The 8,249-nt window shown below is 36.8% G+C and overlaps 1 long non-coding RNA gene across 1 annotated transcript; it reads left to right on the forward strand.

Annotated features, from left to right (window-relative positions):
* Positions 1-311: 311 nt before the first annotated feature.
* LOC308199754 lies at positions 312-5,238 on the forward strand. The gene is made up of 3 exons (XR_013954912.1): positions 312-1,542; positions 1,748-1,847; positions 3,847-5,238. It is a non-coding gene; the product is annotated as an uncharacterized lncRNA (long non-coding RNA).
* Positions 5,239-8,249: the final 3,011 nt, after the last annotated feature.

The following is an 8,249-nucleotide window of genomic DNA, read 5'->3' on the forward strand; positions in this document are numbered from 1 at the left end:
GGCACAAGTATATGAAAATAATTTCCCCAGCAAAAAAATCCCCCTCCCCCCCCTTTTTTTATCCTCTTGAGATTTCTCTCTATTTTTGACTTCTGTTCAGATTTATTGAAATAAACGTATCTAAGAAAATAACATCAGTTTCTTCTAGTTACTTCTGTTGAGGGCATTGTCATTAGGGACTATTACTGCATACTTCAACCCACATCCTACCAGAAATAGGATATCTAATGAAAAATGAATTCAGTGTGATCTCACAAAAAATAGCAGCACTCCCTGATAACCTCTGAACACCTCAATTGGATTTAGTGGAATTGGGGATGCTTTGAAATCACATGAGAGTGGTTCAGTGCTCTTAAAGACCAAATCAGCAAAATAGCTTGATAGAACAACAATTAAAAGCTATAAGTTGCAGTAGAGTTGGGGTAACTTCACATAATAAAATTCCTTATTTGTCTTACTGTGCCGATCATTTTGATCCTAAACATAGAGGAGCTAAGGAAAAGCAATTTACTTATCCATTTTCTCAGTGAAAAAAAAGGCACAAGAAAAATACTGAAATTCAAAAACTGAAAATGTAGGGAGCTCATGACTGTTTGCATCCAGCTGTGAGCCATTACTCACATGAGCAGTCACACTGATTGCTGTGGATCTATTTGTGGAAGCTGGAGCTTACGCCTGGGAGCAGAGCCAGCAAAAGGTATAGGAAGCATAAGCATCTGTTTAGGGAGGCAGGCTGTAGCAGAGAAAGGCTGTTCTGCCTATGTTGGAGGACATGTAGGTCAGCACGGATGTACTCCTACAGTCCTAATGTCTGGTAGCACCAACGTGCTCTAGGTAGGGTGGTAGCTATTGCTTTATTGCCTGAAGCCTCTGCTCTGCACTGCCTCTCTGCCCCAGGGAGGACAGAAGCACTAAGCAAGGGACTGGGATAAGGTTATTGTGGTCATGAGTAAGGGCAGATAAATTGAGTAACAGAAGATAAAGGTGAAATTCCCATAAATGGGCTATCTTCTGCTCTTTTGTTTTTCTACCGATGTCTCTCTACTCCTTTCCCACTCTGTTCCCTTTCCTCCATACAGAGCCCCAACTCTTTTATTCCTTCCCACCTGCTGTGGACCTCAAATCCCTCTTATTCACCCAATAACACTATAACACAATCTCCATATGAAGTCATTGCTGCCACACAGCCTCAAAACGTTATTCCATTGCAATTACCATGCAAATAGCCATTTGGAAATCATTGTGACCCTTCAGCAATTCCCATCACCATGCCATGCTCACTTGCCAGCACGACTCCTTCAAAGTCTGTTGCTTATGCTGCTACATTGAATTTGCTTGAAGGATCTTTGGAAGAACAAAACAGAATTAGAATTTGTAGCAGAGGAGACTTGAGTCTACTCATCTATGAAAGAAGGTAGAAGAGGAGTTAAATTCAAATTCCAGTGTTTAGGGATTCATAGGTGAAACGAGTTTACATGAATGTCTTGAACAGGCTGTGGCATAAAATTTGAAGATCTCTGCTAACAACTCAAAGCCAAAAGAGTAAGTCATTACGTGTTAAACCCCCCTTCCTAACAACTGCACACCTATTCCAATTACAGAGATATTTCAAAGGGCTGAAAAATAGTCTGGAACCTAGTCCTCAGACTGTCTTTATGGTGGCAGAAATTTATAGTCAGAGTGATAGATTAAAAAAAAAAAAAAAAAAAGGTCTTTATCCTTGTTATAGTTTCCTCCTTGTGTTTAGGACCTGGGGGTTGCTGTTACTGGTAAATATATGGAGAGTGGTGGAGTGGTGGGCAGCTATATGCATCTCAACTTTCACTTGACTATAGAAAACGGGAAGGGTAAGTGGCCTAACCTATTGTTTTTCTTTGTTTGTATACTGCTTTTCCTATTAATATTCTTAATATTCCTTAAACACTAATTTGTTTTAGATGTAAGATTCAACTGAACAGATCTAAAAGTGAAATAAAACCAGATACAGTTGGATGTTTTGGCCAGCTTCAGAGTGTCCCTGGGAAGACGATGATTCATTTTTAGGAAAATATCTTCATTCAACATAATATTTAGACAAATGTTTATGCTAAAATAAATATGGATTGGAGTAGGTGCTTCAGTGCTTTCATGGATCAGAGGCTAAGATCATAATATGTAGCTAATTTAAATTTCATTTCTTTTGTCTTTAAATACTCCAAGTATAGCTGTAGGAAATCAGACAGTTAAGCAATTCAGTTAATATACAATCTAATAATCTTGACATTCTTTGCTTTCACAAAAATTTTCATACACCATCTGAATTTTTCTTGTTTATTGCTGGTTTTTATTTCTCTGTCTACATGGCTAAAATGTATCTAGTACTCTGTTCTGTTGTTTAAGCTCCAGTTTGGCATTCAAGACGCTTGAGCTCAGTGTTCTGTCCCAGCTGTAGAAACATTCAATGCTTTGGGACGAGTTGGGGCTAGAGTCAAAACGACATGTGCACCCTTGTTCACTTTTATTTTTGGAAGTGAAAAGTGCCTGGGAAGTTTTAACTTCTGTGCCAGAGGCTTGGCTCTTTAAAAAACATTACTTATCTTATTGGAGGCCCGTACAATTACTAGCAAAACTGCTCAGACACGAGATCTATATGTGAGTGTGCCTCAGTATCTAATCCTGATAAGAATTTAGCTTGTTAACTGTATTGTGAGCACAAATAAAGGTTTCCTTCCCTGTCTCACCTGCGCTGCCAAATCTGTGTCAGAGCAAATCTGCTTAATGCTTTCTTACAGAAAATATGGTATACTCTCGTTGTTTTATTTTCCATTACCACTAGGATAAAGAATAACCCTGGCTTTTCCCTCTGGCTACCTCCCTCCTTTTTCTGATCCAAGACTAGTAAATTATTCAATACAAAATGAACTGTTTCTGGTATTGAAAGCAAGAGACTCCAATGACTCCTGAATACCTGTCACCTGTTACTAGGACACCTTCCTCAGAAGATAGAGAATATGGATTCAAATACTCTTTGGTGACATTCTCCCTGTTTCTGTCTATAAAGTTTAAAATGTCTGCAGATCTACCAGGCTGTGCATCTGCTGAGCCCAGCAATCCCAGAATATGTCAGATTTAATCTGTGTGGTATACAGTGAATCTGAAATATGCTGGACTCGGATCACATTTGCTCTAAATTGATCCCAAATCTACAGTGGCATTTGTCTGGCACTTTAGGTCATCCAGAACTCCTACTCAGATGGTCAAAATCCTCAGGTTCTGCTGAATGGAAAAAATAATTTGTCTGAACAAAACCTGGGTAGTCCCATTCAAAGGGAAAGGTATTCTGGACATGCCAAAAACCTGACTTTTCACATGTGAGGAGTTAAGTATGAAGAAGACTGTAGAAGCCTATGCCATGGACTTTGGCAGCTAACCATGCAGTCATTAAATACAGGAGAGCCATTACCACAGCCTGTACTTTGTGACAAACAGCAGATCTGCACACCTAAATCCTGAGATGGTGGAGAGACTGCTCATCCCAAGTAGTTATCAGAGAGGTACCTCTCTGCAGCTCATCATAAAACACCTGAACATCTTAGAACAGAAAGAGACCAATTCAATTCCATAACTCTGTGTCTCTTAAGGTTACTTAGGGTCGATGACCCTTCAGTGAGCTGAGGTCGGTGAACACTCACACATAGGCATAGATATTGCAGCAATCTCCATTCACTCCTCATCATGAGCAAGGGGTCACAGTAGACAGCAAAGTGTCTAAAGACTGGGAACTGCAATATGAGGTTGCAGCTGCAGTTTTATCTTGTGCCTTTCATCTCAAGGGGAGAGAGCTTACTTTTTTCCTTCTTGATGCAGAGCTTTGGTACCTGTCAGATGCTTCTGGGAGTTGTGCTTCATCTTTATGCTTTTGGCAAGGGAAGACTTTCAGACTTGCTCACCAAATGTCTTGTGCAGCTCTACTCTGAGGTTTCTGGTCTATGAACTGTAAGTAAAAATGACTTTTCTTGATGGATGCACACACTAAAAGACAATGAGGAGCTCAGGTGTTCCAGTCATGGAGATGATTTAACAATTGTAGACAAATTTAGCGAGATTATTTTATCTAGTTTAGATCAACTATTTCAGATAAGATAGTATGGTAGGATTCTGGAGTGCAGTATCATTAAATTTTGCACTGAACATTGATTATGGTAAGAGAACCTCAGTGACAGCAAGGATCTGCATTTGATGGACTGGAAATCATCAGGGAAGTACAACATTTTTAAGCAATTGTTACATACAGGCATGTACCTCATATGAATGTGTGTGCTCCTATTCGTGCCCTTGATTTTCACATAGCAAATGTTTTTTTTTTTCAGCCTTCACAAGTCACATGAAAACAAGACTGGATATTCTCATTAGTTTTAGACTGTATTTAAAAAAAAAAAAAATCTTTAGCATTTGTCTAACTTTAGACTTATTGTAAATTCTAGTGTTTCATTTTTATTTTTTAAGAACATGTTATAAATGATTTTTGCAATTTTACACACTGTTATTTAGTGGCATTATGCATACATATGTATATATATATATATTACTGATGGCTTTCTCTTTTTGGCTACTTTAACTATGGCCATGTTCTAGAAATCATTCTCCCACTCTATTATGCAACACAAGTCTGTTGAACCTCCGTATGGACTGTTTTACCAACTTGAGCTGCTTGCTGAACTTTCTTGACATACACCTGGTAAATATTCTAATTTCCATTCTGTTGTCACTGATTACTTTTTCGTATTCCTGAGGAGATGTCATACTTGTGAATTCATGAAATATTTTAAATATTATTATAAATGCATCTTAAGTGTTGTCAAGGTTAAGTCAGAAATGACACAAGTCAGAAAGTTTTCATTAAAAGTAAAAAGTATTTATCTCCTGCTGCTTTGGTCCATATGAATTAAAGATGATTTTCTCAAATCAGCAAGGGAGGGTGCAGCCTAAAATAATGTGTTTTGAAACAAAATGTTTAAATAACAGTTTATTTCTCCTTTTGGTCCCAGCTTTTGCATATTTATGCATATACATAACATTAAGTACATGTATATTAAGTAACTTTAGGTATGGATGCATGTGTATACATAAATATACACGTACATGTATATACAAACATTCATATAGAAACATTTGTAGAATTCTTTGATAATGTTAAGTTTACTGTGAAACGATTAACAATCTACTTCAGACGGTTGACTTTTGATGTATTTAGGAGCATTTCCCTTTTCACTTTGATTTTAAGAACTACATAAGAAACTAGCATTTCCCAAAATTCTAATTTAGCACTTATCTGCAAATGTTTACATGGTTAATAAGCTTTATTTTTATTGATTAGACAAATATGACATTTTTTTCTATAGTTTTAGATTCCTTAGTCTTATTTAAAATAATGAATGTGAATATTGTGTACTAAAACTTGTTATTTAAAATGTGATACATGATATACCATGAAACTTTCTTTCCTGATGTGAGAAAAAATTACCAAGAGAAAACAAAAATTGTAAGTCACACATGAGTTATCTGGAGAATGAAATTTCCTTCTATTGTATAATAACTTTCATAAAGCTAGTGGTCCCACAGAAGATTTCATATTGCTAGCTTTAAAATACAGCTGCTTGCAGGTACTTATAACAATGGAAAAAAAAAATTGGAAAGGGAGTGAATTCACTTCTTTATAATGGTATAGTTATTGAGCTATGGCAACCATTTATGTGGAGTATATATTGACTGAGGGAAAAATATGCACTCTGGACGGTAAGTCATTGGGCTAAGAGGATGACTGGGTTTATTCATTCTGTCTGTTCTCCCAGAAATACATGGTTTAATGTAGAAGACAATCAAATCCATGGTGTTTGGTTACAAGCCCATTTTAAGCTGTAGACTTTTCTGGAGTCTTAGAGGTTGGTGAAGGGGAAGCCTTGAACAGTTTTCCAGAGTGTGCTGTCTCTTGCCATGCAGACAGGCTGTCTTCTGCTGAACCTGCATCTCCCTATCTCATAATGTCATGGGGTTGACTGACCAGGCAGGCAAAACTCATCCTAGAGTGGAACAACATGCATGTACATGTATGTTAGTGTTGTAGTTTGAATTAGAAGTGTGCTTTTCAGTCAAATTTCCCAATATCCTCACTAGGCCACTTATGTGATGAGATTTGGTTTGCTCCACTAAGTAGCCTCAGAACACACAAGCTGGATTCCTCTGACAAGAAATTAAACAGGAGGATGCCGGCCAGTGTGCTATCAGAAACTAAACCCACAGGGCTAGACCTAAGTTATCTCAAAGTAAAACTCACTGAGATGCTTACAGTGTCAAAACTGCCACCCACTGGGTGTCTGCCACTGAGCGACTTAATAAATCTCCTCCTACTGAGGTGTTCTACAAAACCATTGTGCACAGTCATGTTGTATCAGATGGATAATCACTGAGTTAGTGATATGGTCTTTCTGATGGTGTGGAAGCCCAGAATGTAGCATATAGGGAGTACAGCCTGCCTGAATCCACTCTCAGACCAATAGCAAGTCAGAAGAGGTGTGTCCTATGTGATTCAAAGCAGCTAGTTTACCAGATCTTTGTAAAGAAAAATTATTTTCTTATTCATTGTATCTAGTTCGTGTGGGAGTGAGTACAAGATTATTTACAAAGATACCTGCTTCTATATAGATTTGATCTCATCTGAGTTTTCTAGACATGACTCTCATACAAATAAGACAATAATGGTGTTAATAGTCTCAGAGTGCTCGTGGCAAGGGATGGCAAATTTGTGACCAAAATATCTAATCCAAGGCATCTTTAGGTTGCATTTTAGTTTACTACAGTAACACAAAATCGCCATGCTTCTCAAACACCCTTCAGTTTGAGGGCTCTCTTCATGTAAAAGGTAATTAGAGTCAAAATTATCACCATTCTACATTGTTTAAAAGCTCCCTTTCCTTTCAGTTTTCTTGTTGAAATATCCTTTGAGACAACACGTTCCTCCTGCATGCCAATGAAATAATGATAGTAGGAAGAGCTGTTTCTTAAGTGGAATGAAGTCTGTGGTGTTTTAAGGGTATTGAGTATGGGGTACTGATTTTCTTTATTTTTTTGCATTAGTAAATATTTGGAGCCCCTCATTCCTTTTAGACATTATGCTACACATGTGGAATCTAGCAAATTAAGAGCTAGGGGAATCATTCAGAGTTGAAACAGCCTTTTGGAAAACATAAAAGTGAACTAATTTCAGAACCTCTCTATCTAGAATTACCAAAACAAACAGCTTTGAAATTGGAAATGTGTTTACCCTGTCCCTTCAGCCTGGGAAAACAATCTGACCCCATGGAATAGAAACTATGCATTTGAAACATCACAAACACTATAAAGGTTTGGAAACCAAATATGGAAAAGGCTGTGAGCATTCTGGCTTGAAATGCATAAAGAAGGGAGGAAAGAGCTATCTGTATCCAAAAGATATTCTTTGATTCTTCAGTTGCATAGAATTAGTCACAAAACTCTTCATTTCTTTTAATGCAATACAAGCAACTAACATTACTTCAGGAGTATGGAGTTCCATGAATGCTAAAGTAATGCTCATTATTTTTCAGTGGCATTACAAACATTGTAATAGGAACCATAGTATTCTTCTGTCTGCAATATCTTTCTACTAACAGTAAAATTAGAGGATGGAAATTATTATTTTTTACCTCTATAGTCACTAATCACAGATATATTTTTTTCAAAAATATATTACTACTAAAACTGTTTACTGTATCTCATGATTAAAATACAAATTAAAAATGCAAAGAATACAAATTAAAATATATAGAGAATAAAGATTTAATATATATTTTGATGATCCCAAAGTTTACCAATGAAATGATTTTATAAGGTCTGCTAAAAAGGTTATTGAAAAAGATCTTCCAAAATAGGTCACACAAATAATGTTGTGGGTTGTTAAAATACATGCCACTTGGCAAGAGTTTTTAATGCAGTGTGGTTCTCAGGGTAGGCCACTATTTTACAATTATAATGGGGTAGAGCTGAGTGATAATGGTTTATCTTGATAGTATCTATGGATTAACTATGCTCAAGCATTGTTGCTAAATTCAGTATATTTATAGGGAACCTAAAAATCAGGTAATTAGTGCATGCAATTTTATTTCCAATATCTACTAGCAATATGAGTCTGTAAGCCAAGTTCACAGATGGCACAATCAATTTTAACTCCACTGATTTCTATTGTGCTGTCCTTA

Source organism: Anser brachyrhynchus, assembly GCF_964034855.1.
Source record: "Anser brachyrhynchus genome assembly, chromosome: 1".
In the NCBI taxonomy this organism is placed as follows: domain Eukaryota; kingdom Metazoa; phylum Chordata; class Aves; order Anseriformes; family Anatidae; genus Anser; species Anser brachyrhynchus.